This window comes from Bos taurus, chromosome 4 (genome assembly GCF_002263795.3).
Source record: "Bos taurus isolate L1 Dominette 01449 registration number 42190680 breed Hereford chromosome 4, ARS-UCD2.0, whole genome shotgun sequence".
In the NCBI taxonomy this organism is placed as follows: Eukaryota; Metazoa; Chordata; class Mammalia; order Artiodactyla; family Bovidae; genus Bos; species Bos taurus.
This window is the reverse complement of record NC_037331.1, coordinates 93,807,672-93,817,955: the sequence shown is the minus strand read 5'-3', so window position 1 is coordinate 93,817,955 and position 10,284 is coordinate 93,807,672.

The following is a 10,284-nucleotide window of genomic DNA, read 5'->3' as shown; positions in this document are numbered from 1 at the left end:
CTAAAAGATGAGTTGGAGATGTAGGCTCTATGAGAACAGGGACCTTGTCTGTCTTGTTTTATCATCTCAACACTTAAAACTGCCCTGCACATGGTGGACACTTAATGAAAAAAGGATATTTGAGGCTTAAGGAACATTGAACAAAGGAGCAGAATTTCCTATGTTCCTGAAAGAGCAGGTGTTCTGCCGTGACAAGACCTTTGCATTGAGTAGAAGAGAACAGCTGAAAGAATGCAGTCTGGGCCAGTTTGAAGTCTCATGTTATACTGAGGCAGTTCTGTGGGAAGAGAAGCCGTGGAAGAATGTTTTGAGCAGGGAAGTGACGTTTCTGCTCAGGAGGACAATCCTGGTGTGTGTAGCGCATGCACTAAGGGAGACGGGAATCTGAGGGCCGTGTGATGGCTGGGAAAATGGGTGCTTGGATAGAAGTGTCAGTGGTGACTTCAGCCTTGCTTTGGGGTGAAGAAGATGGGAGGAGTCACGGATGGCCCTGAGGTTTGTGGCCTGCCCTATCAAGGCAGAGAGCTCAGGTGTGGAGGGAAGACAGTCGTTTTATTTTTAAACATTGTGAGTTCAGTTATGTAAAAAGACCTGTCTGGAAATGGTGTTTTAGAGGTCAGGAGAGTTCAGTGCACTAGTCAAGGATCATTGTTTCAAATGCTCAGAATATGTAGACGCTAAAGCCGCATATAGTGATACTGTCACCCTTATCACCTCACAAGGACCTTAATGCCAGCCTATTTGTTTTGGTTGTGCCACATCACCAACTGAGATCTCCGTCCTCCAATTAGGATTGAACCCAGGCCATGGCATTGCAAGCCTGGAAACCTCACCACTAGGCCACCAGGGAACTCTCAGTGCCAGCTTGTTTAACTATGTGCCTGTGCCTGAGGGCTTGAGGCTGCCTGTCAAGTTTCTGGTGAATATGCTACTAGACTGGATGAGTATACTTTCAAATAGTAGTGTGTGGTCTCAGATGGGGTGATGATTAATTTTATGTGTCAGTTTAACTGGTTAATGGTTAGCTGGTAAAACATTATCTCTAGGGACTTCCTTGGTGATCCACTGGTTAAGAATCTGCCTTCCAAGCAGAGGACACCGTTTAGATCTCTGATTGGGGAACTAAGATCCCACATGCCATGTGTGCAACTAAGCCAAAGTACCACAGCTACTGAGTCCACACGCCACAATGAAGATCCAGCACAGCCAAAAATATTATTTTCCGATAATATTATATTATCAGCCTGTGAGGGTGTTTGCAAAACAGATTAGCGTTTGAGTTGGTAAACTCAGTAAAGAAGATCACCCTTACCAATGCAAGTGGGCATCACCCACTGAGAGCCTGAGCAGAACGAAAAGGCTAAGGAAAGGCGAATTTGCTCTCTTTGTGGGCTGGAACCTCTGTCTTCTCCTGCCCTGGAACATTGGGGCTCCTGGTTCTTGGGCCTTTGGAGCTGGACTGGGACTCCACCACTGGCTTTCCTGGGCCTCCAAGCTTGCATGTGGTTGGTAATAGGATTTCTCAGTCTCTGTGATCATGTGAGCCACATCCCATAATAATTCTTTCTTTATATGTACTCTATTGATTCTCTTTCTCTGGAGACTGCTGACTGATAAAGATGAGTGTGAACTTACGAGCTTCATCTTCCAAAGCATTTGATTTCTATCACACACTAGGACTCCACTTCAAGTTATTATTCATTCTTGTGGGTTGTTCCCCTAGAAGTGTTTGGTTTGACGTTTCTGGTAACCCATTTTTCCTTGTTTGATTCTTTATTTGAAAGAAAAAAAATTATTTCACTTGGCAGACCCTTTTAAAGATGGAAATTGCTATCTTAAAGATAGCATTATAAATCATCATTGTAAAGAATTTCCCCGCTTATACCTAGCCAAACTAGGTAGCTTACAGAGGGACCATATAATCTCTGTGTTATCTACTGCTGGCTTTCTCATAGGTAAATAGAATTACCAACACCTTCTTCTCTCCCTCCCAGGTCAGAACCTTTTGCAGTCTGGGTCCCAGGGGTCAAGGCAGATGGTACCTTGAAGACCCCCAGCTGTTCAAGTCTATTCAGACTTCCTAGTTTGGCCAGGCCTGCCAGCCTTCAGATTCTCCTTATATTATTTTTCTCCACTGATGCCTCTAGGATTCTGTGTTTTGTTCTAACACAAGTTACACTTCCCATCCAAGTAGATTATGTTTTTTTCACAGGTTAAGATTGGCACTCAGACATTGAATAACATCTTGCTCTGTCATACAGCTAGAATGTGACAGTGTGTATGTGCTAAGTCGCTTCAGTCATGTCCGACTCTTTGCAGCCCTATGGACTGTGGCCTGCCAGGCTCCTCTGTCCTTGGAGTTTTCCAGGTAAGAATACTGGAGTGGGTTGCCACACCTTCCGCCAGGGGATCTTCCGGATCCAGGGATAGAGCCCACATGTCTTGCATTTCCTGCATTGGCCAGGGGGGTTCTTTACCACTAGCGCCACCTGGGAAACACAGAATGTGACAGAGCCCCCACTTAAACCCATGTTCCCCAGCCTCTGTTCTTTGCATTATGACACAGCTTGGAATACTTTTCAGCGCAGTGAGTCTTAAGATTTTCCTTTTCTGAGCATCAAGTCAAGACCTGCTCTCACAGGAGAAAGGAGTATCTTAAAATCTCTAATGGGATACCAGTACCAGAATGCATCTGTCACGGGGCTCTTGGATTTTAGCCAACTCGCATAGACTTAGCAGGTGGAACATTCTCTTTGGGGGCTTTCCTCATTTACTCATCAAACTCTTACACCAGTTGTGGCTGCTTTGGAGCCAGCTTTTAAATCCCTTCCACCCCGTTCCATCTTAGAACAGAAACAGCTGCTTGTATAACTTGACCAAGGGCAAAAGTACAAACACTTCTTCCTCCTCAGTTTTCCTTGCTATTTTTAGTTTTATTCCTATTTTAGATTTTTCTCTGGCTTTGTGTAGCTGTTATCTGGATTGGGTGACCCATACCCTGGAAATGAATGCTGCACCCAAGCCGTTTAATTAAAGGCCATCATTCTGTCTTTATCCCATGCTGTCTTTTCTCTCATTGCTTCCTGGCTGAAGTGGTGGTGGTTACTGTTTTTCTTTTCATAGTGCCTCTGGTTGAATTGACCATCGTGTCACTAAAGCCACCTCGGATGAGAGGAAAAGGGGAACCTGTAGGAAGGTCTCTGAGGAGGACTGGTAGGTCATGGAGATTGGTGGCATATCCAAAAATTATCCAAAGATTCAGACCACCTTAATATGCTGTTAAGCTTTTTGTCCTTACTTCAGTCAGCTACCTAGCAATAGAGTGAGATATGGGAGGAAAAAATGGACTGTTTTCTAGGTAGGTCAGTAATAGCCCTCAAGAGGGTAAAAGAGCATAAAATACTAGATTTGGAAGGAATTCTAGATATACCTTCAGGGCCTTCACCATTCTCACGAGGAAGCCAACATCACAGAGGCAAAATCATTTTTAGCCTCCAGCTCCATTTCCTAGCCAATCTTGTCCAGCTTAACAAAACCACGGGAGGGGAAAAGTCTTGGGTGGCAGGATGGATTTTGAGCCATTTTGAAGTGACAGTGAAGTAAATACTGTAGCTAGAGGCTGTGTCTTAGACTTGAAAGGGGAGACAAGAACAGTCTAGAACAGGAGAGCCTCTGAAAATTGATTTTCCTACTATGACAAAGAGCTGTTACTCCAGATACGTACTAAACTCTGCTTAGTGTTTAACCAAGCACTGTTCTAACACTGCCTTCAAAGCCTGTGTCCCTAACACTACTGTCTGTCTCCTAACCAGGAGCCTAGCCCAAAACAGCAGAAATTACATACATGAAAGATGTTCAATACATGAAAGATGTTCAATACACGCTTACTTACAATAAGAAGCTGACAATAACCTAAACATCTAACAGTTGGAGAATGATTAACTACATAGAGTATAAATTTGTGGAATATAATTCAAACTATTAAAATGATAGTTGTAATTATTCTGTTGGTATAGAAAGTTGTTTGCAATATCCATGAAAAACAATGCCAGGTCTTATATCTCCACTGTGATTTATATACCCATGTCTAGAAGAAAACTTGAAAAAATCAAAAGTCAAAGTATTAAAATAGAATTATATAATTTTCTTTGGATTCTTTTTGTCACATATACTGTTTGTGCAATGAAATTTTTTTTGTTTCCGTTTCCTCATAGCTCAGTTGGTAAAGAATCCACCTGCAATGCAGGAGACCCCGGTTCAATTCCTGGGTCGGGAAGATCTGCTGGAGAAGGGATAGGCTACCCACTCTGGTTTTCTGGCCTGGAGAATTCCATGGACTGTAGAGTCCATGGGGTCGCAAAGAGTCGGACATGACTGAGTGACTTGAAATAATAAATAAATAAATCTTTATAATTCTGTAACCAGTAATTTGTGGCCTAGCAAAGATTTCTGGTAAACTTCATGTTCTTTTCTTAAGCCATAGATAAAAGTTTTTATATTTTGTTTTTCCTGTACTTTTTGTTTGCATTTGATATAGGGTAGGTGAGAAACGATAAAAGTGATTAATAGCATTAAGTGAAAACGTTAAGATAGAATACAATGAAGTGTTAGCTTGAAAGTTGCCACATACATTGCCTAGTTGTGGTTTATGTTTTATCTGTAAGCACATAAGAAAACCATTCTTGGTAATTTACTGGCTGTACTGGATATCATTCTACACAGTTTATAGACTGAACAGGAAAGCTACCTGTTCTATATCATAGAGTAGTAAGAATAGAGGAGCTGGGCCCTTCTTTCCTACCTTCCTCTGTTCACCTTCAACCCACCTTCACTCGAGCGCACCATCTAGTCAAATCCTTTCTGAGCTGAGTATCTGCATAGCTGTTAAAAAGGAGATGGGTACACACCCATATTCATCGAAGCATTATTCACCATAGTGAAGAGGTGGAAACCTAAATGTCCATAGAGGATGAATCAATAAAGAAAATGTGGAAAATATGAAATGGAACCTTCAGCATAAATAAAAATTTAAAAAGAAAATCCTGTCATATGTTACAGCATGGAGGAGTCTTGTAAATTCTCCTAAGAGAAATAAGCCAGTTGCAAAAAGACAAATGCTTCTTGATTCCATCTACATCTAAAAGAGACAGCTAAAGGAGTCAGACTCCTAGAAACACAAAACAGAATGTGGTGACCAGCTGCTAGGAGGGAGGGGAAATAGGGCTTAGAATTTTAGTTTTGCAAAAAGAAACAATTGTAAAGATCTATGCACTACAATATGCATGTAGTTCACACTACTTCTTACTATCAAAAATGGATCAGATGGTAAATTTTGTTGGTATTTTAAAACCACATTAAAAAGAAATGGCCACTTCTACCACCCCCTGCTGCTGCTCCTGCCGCCAAGTCGCTTCAGTCGTGTTCGACTCTGTGCGACCCCATGGACTGCAGCCCACCAGGCTCCTCCGCCCATGGGATTTTCCAGGCAAGAGTACTGGAGTGGGGTGCCATTGCCTTCTCCGTACCACCCCCTACCTTTTCTGTATACAGAGCAGGATCACAACTTGAACCCTGTGCCCTTCATCCTTCCAGTCTAGGCTTGGGCAGCTTCGTCCATCATCCCTTTTCCTTCCGCTGGCATGTCTGGGTGCATCTTTGCTCTGAGGCTCTTCAGTTGGGCCATGGCCTTGATTATCTGTGAGCTTGAAGTTGCTCCTTCTCTAATATGGGAAGGAAATGGGTGTGAAACCCGATGTGAAAACTTTATTCTGTACATACAAAAAAATGAGATGTCAAGTGAAAGGCGGCTTATCAGATACTAAGTGACTAAGGGATATCTCTCTCCCCTAATTATCAGACCAGGAAGACATCTACACAGAGTCAAGATCAGGGATGTTGAGCAGCAATGCAGCAGTACCTTCCGGAGCCAGTAGGTGGCCCCCATGCTCCACCCCTGACTTCCCTGCTGCGTGGACCAGCCGAGGCAGGACACCTGGCCTCAGCCCTTGATGGCTCATCACTAGCAGAAAAACAGTGGCGGAGAGTCAGCACTTATTTTTCCAAAGGGCTTATTCTCATTTTCAGCATCATTCCTACTTTGTTCTTATTTTGTTACAGGCCTTCTCCTAACCAAACTTCTCGAAGGCGGAAGCTATCTTGTTTCTACTGTAGGCTTATACAGAGTGGAACAAGAGAGACAGACTGAAAGCACTGAGACAGAGATAAAGAGAGAAAATGGAGCAACAGAAGTAAAAAAGTTTAAGGTCAGGGTTAGGACCCTGTGTCCAGGATTAGGGGAACAAGTAGCAAGGACAAGAAGCTGAGTGAGAATTCAACTGCAAGAGGAAACCCAGGGGAAGATAAAGCCGTTGGTGGGGAACATTGGCACTCATGAGGCAGCCCTTCTGTGCCCCATCTCAGCACCAGGACTCAGGGCTAGGTCACCCCAGGGCCAACCCACAAAGTTAGGCAAGCCACTCATGAAGCTTTGCGGAGGTGTTCTTAGAAGCACAGGCCAGAGTGCTGTGTCACCAGGGCCACAGAGCAGCCTGAACCCAGCAGATGACCCTTTCCTTGTGAGGATTCCAAGGTCTGTGACTCACGCTAATTAACCCTGACTCACTGTAGCACGGAGCACAACAAGGTCATTGTCGAGTTGAGTGGGGAAACTGAGGAATGGAATGGGGAAGCAGCTTTGCTCCATGAGTGGCAGCTGGCCCTGAAGCAGCAAACACCCATGAAGCTGCCCTTGAAAACCAGGAGCAAACACTTCCCAAGAGGGGTCCAGAGGAGGAGGGGGAGGGGGGACCTTTAATTTGTGCTAGTTCCTTGTTGGGTAGAGCCATAAAACTCTACAGTTCAGTTCAATTCAGTTGCTCAGTTGTGTCCGACTCTGCAATCCCATGAATCACAGCACGCGAGGCCTCCCTGTCCATTACCAACTCCCGGAGTTCACTCAAACTTGTGTCCATCGAGTCTGTGATGCCAACCAGCCATCTCATCCTCTGTTGTCCCCTTCTCCTCCTGCCCCGAGTCCCTCCCAGCACCAGGGTCTTTTCCAATGAGTCAACTCTTCGCATGAGATGGCCAAAGTATTGGAGTTTCAGCTTTAGCATCAGTCCTTCCAAAGAACACCCAGGACTGATCTCCTTTAGAATGGACTGGTTGGATCTCCTTGCAGTCCAAGGGACTCACAAGAGTCTTCTCCAGCACCACAGTTCAAAAGCATCAATTCTTCGGTGCTCAGCTTTCTTCACAGTCCAACTCTCACATCCATACGTGACCACTGGAAAAACCATAGCCTTGACTAGACAGACCTTTGTTGGCAAAGTAATGTCTCTGCTTTTCAATATGCTATCTAAGTTGGTCATAACTTTCCTTTCAAGGAGTGTCTTTTAATTTCATGGCTGCAGTCACCATCTGCAGTGATTTTGGAGCCCAGAAAAATAAAGTCTGACACTGTTTCCACTGTTTCCCCATCTATTTCCCATGAAGTGATGGGACCAGATGCCATGATCTTTGTTTTCTGAATGTTGAGCTTTAAGCCAACTTTTTCACTCTTTTCTTTCACCTTCATCAAGAGGCTTTTTAGTTCCTCTTCACTTTCTGCCATAAGGATGGTGTCATCTGCATATCTGAGGTTATTGATACTTCTCCTGGCAATCTTGAATCCAGCTTGTGCTTCTTCCAGCCCAGCGTTTCTCAAAATGTACTCTGCATATAAGTTAAATAAACAAGATGACAATATACAGCCTTGACATACTCCTTTTCCTGTTTGGAACCAGTCTATTGTTCCATGTCCAATTCTAACTGTTGCTTTCTGACCTGCATACAGATTTCTCAAGAGGCAGGTCAGGTGGTCTGGTATGCCCATCTCTTTCAGAATTTTCCACAGTTTATTCTGATCCATATAGTCAAAGCCCTGGCATAGTCAATAAAGCAGAAATAGATGTTTTTCTGGAACTCTCTCGCTTTTTCGATGATCCAGCGGATGTTGGCAATTTGATCTCTGGTTCCTCTGCCTTTTCTAAAACCAGCTTGAATATCTGGAATTTTCACGTTCACGTACTGCTGAAGCCTGGCTTGGAGAATTTTGAGCATTACTTTACTAGCGTGTGAAATGAGTGCAATTGTGCTGTAGTTTGAACATTCTTTGGCATTGCCTTTCTTTGGGATTAGAATGAAAACTGACCTTTTCCAGTCCTGTGGCCACTGCTGAGTTTTCCAAATTTGCTGGCATATTGAGTGCGGCACTTTGACAGCATCATCTTTCACGATTTGAAATAGCTCAACTGGAATTCCATCACCTCCACTAGCTTTGTTCGTAGTAATGCTTCCTAAGGCCCTCTTGACTTGGCATTCCAGGATGTCTGGCTCTAGGTGAGTGATCACACCATTGTGATTATCTGGGCCATGAAGCTCTTTTTTGTACAGTTCTTCTGTGTATTCTTTCCACCTCTTCTTAATATCTTCTGCTTCTGTTAGGTCCATACCATTTCTGTCCTTTATTGAGCCCATCTTTGTATGAAATGCTCCCTTGGGATCTCTAATTTTCTTGAAGAGATCTCTAGTCTTTCCCATTCTGTTGTTTTCCTCTATTTCTTTGCATTGATCTCTGAGTTAAGGCTTTCTTATCTCTCCTTGCTCTTCTTTGGAACTCTGCATTCACATGCTTATATCTTTCCTTTTCTCCTTTGCTTTTCACTTCTCTTCTTTTCGTAGCTATTTGTAAGGCCTCCCCAGACAGGCATTTTGCTTTTTTGCATTTCTTTACCATGGTTGTGGTCTTGATCCCTGTCTCCTGTACAGTGTCTCGGACGTCCATCTCTGTTAAAACTCTACAGTGCCATGTAAAACAACAGCAAGTTGCTGACTATTTGCCCTCACCGGCTGCTTCTACGATGAGGAATCTGAAGGCCAGAGTTGGGGGAGAGAGGGCCAAGGTCGCACATGGGGTATTGTGGCTGCACCAGGAATCTCGAGGTTCCATGCTCAGTCCTCTCCCGCTACAGCCCCGCTGTCGGGGGAAGAGGCAGTAAGTAGAAGAGGGGTAAGAGCACTGGCTCCAGATCCTGTAGCCTGGGTTCAAATTCTAGATCTGGTTACCTGTGTGCTTCTGAGCCAAGGACCCCATTCCTCAGTTTCATCTGTAAAAAGGTGATAATGCTAGTAGCTGTCACAGGGATGTCTGAGAATTAAGCGAGATATGTGAAGTCCTTAGAATAGTGTCTGGCATGTAGTAAGTGCTAGGTATACTAGTTTTTTTTTTTCAGTGTTATTTAAATAAGGCAGGTATGACAACGCATGTGTGTGTGCTAAGTTGCTTCACTTGTGTCTGACTCTTTGTGACCCCATGGACTGTAGCCCACCAGGTTCCTCTGTCCATGGGATTTTCCAGTCAAGAGTACTGGAGTAGGTTGCTGTGCTCTCCTCCAGGGGATTGTCTCAACCCAGGGATGGAACCCACATTTCTTACATCTACACTGGGAGGTGGGTTCTTTACCAGTAGCACCACCTGGGAAGCGAGGTATGACAGCACTTAGCTGCATATCCAGCCACTCAGCCATCCCATTGGCTTCAGCTCAACAGTCTCCCTGGCCAAGTTCCTCCAGTTCACCTGGGGTCTTGTCAGGGAAGAGAGCACTGAAACAGCAGGTGTTGGGTCAGGAGGAGGAGACCCACCAGAGTCTCTGCAGCACACTGTCCTTGCTCTGAGTAGGAGGGCTCTTAGCCCAACAGCCCCTGTGACGTCATCAGACCATGCAGGTGCTGGTGACTCAGCTCCAAGCCCAGCTGTAGAAACATCAGGGAACTCCTTGGGCAAGAAGACACAGAACCAGAAAACCACATTCCTGCCAGTCTCCTCGGGTCCTGGCTCCAGGCCTGGCAAGCCCACTTTCAGAAGGTGGTGGTGCAGTGACGACAGGAGAGCTCATTACAGCCGTCATCCTGCCAGGATAAGAATACGGGCTTGTTTGTCCAGCACAGCTCACCTGAGTCATCCAGCCTGTAGCCTGTAGCCACCTGGGCTTGGAGCTGGACCAGCAGGCTGCCAGGAGTCTGGAACACCTCCTGTGTGCTGCCCTGGCGAGTGCCAGCACTTTCTGCTTGTTCTCTCCTCAGAAAGCAAGTCGAGACACAGCTCCAAAGTGAGTGAAGAGCCTAGAACGGGGCTTGACAACAAGCCAAAGGCTCCAGGGCCCGTCCTGGGGTGAGCAGAACCAGAGGCTTCAGAATCTTCAGAAAAACGCTTCCAGGGATCTGAGATGAAACTGAGATGGGGCG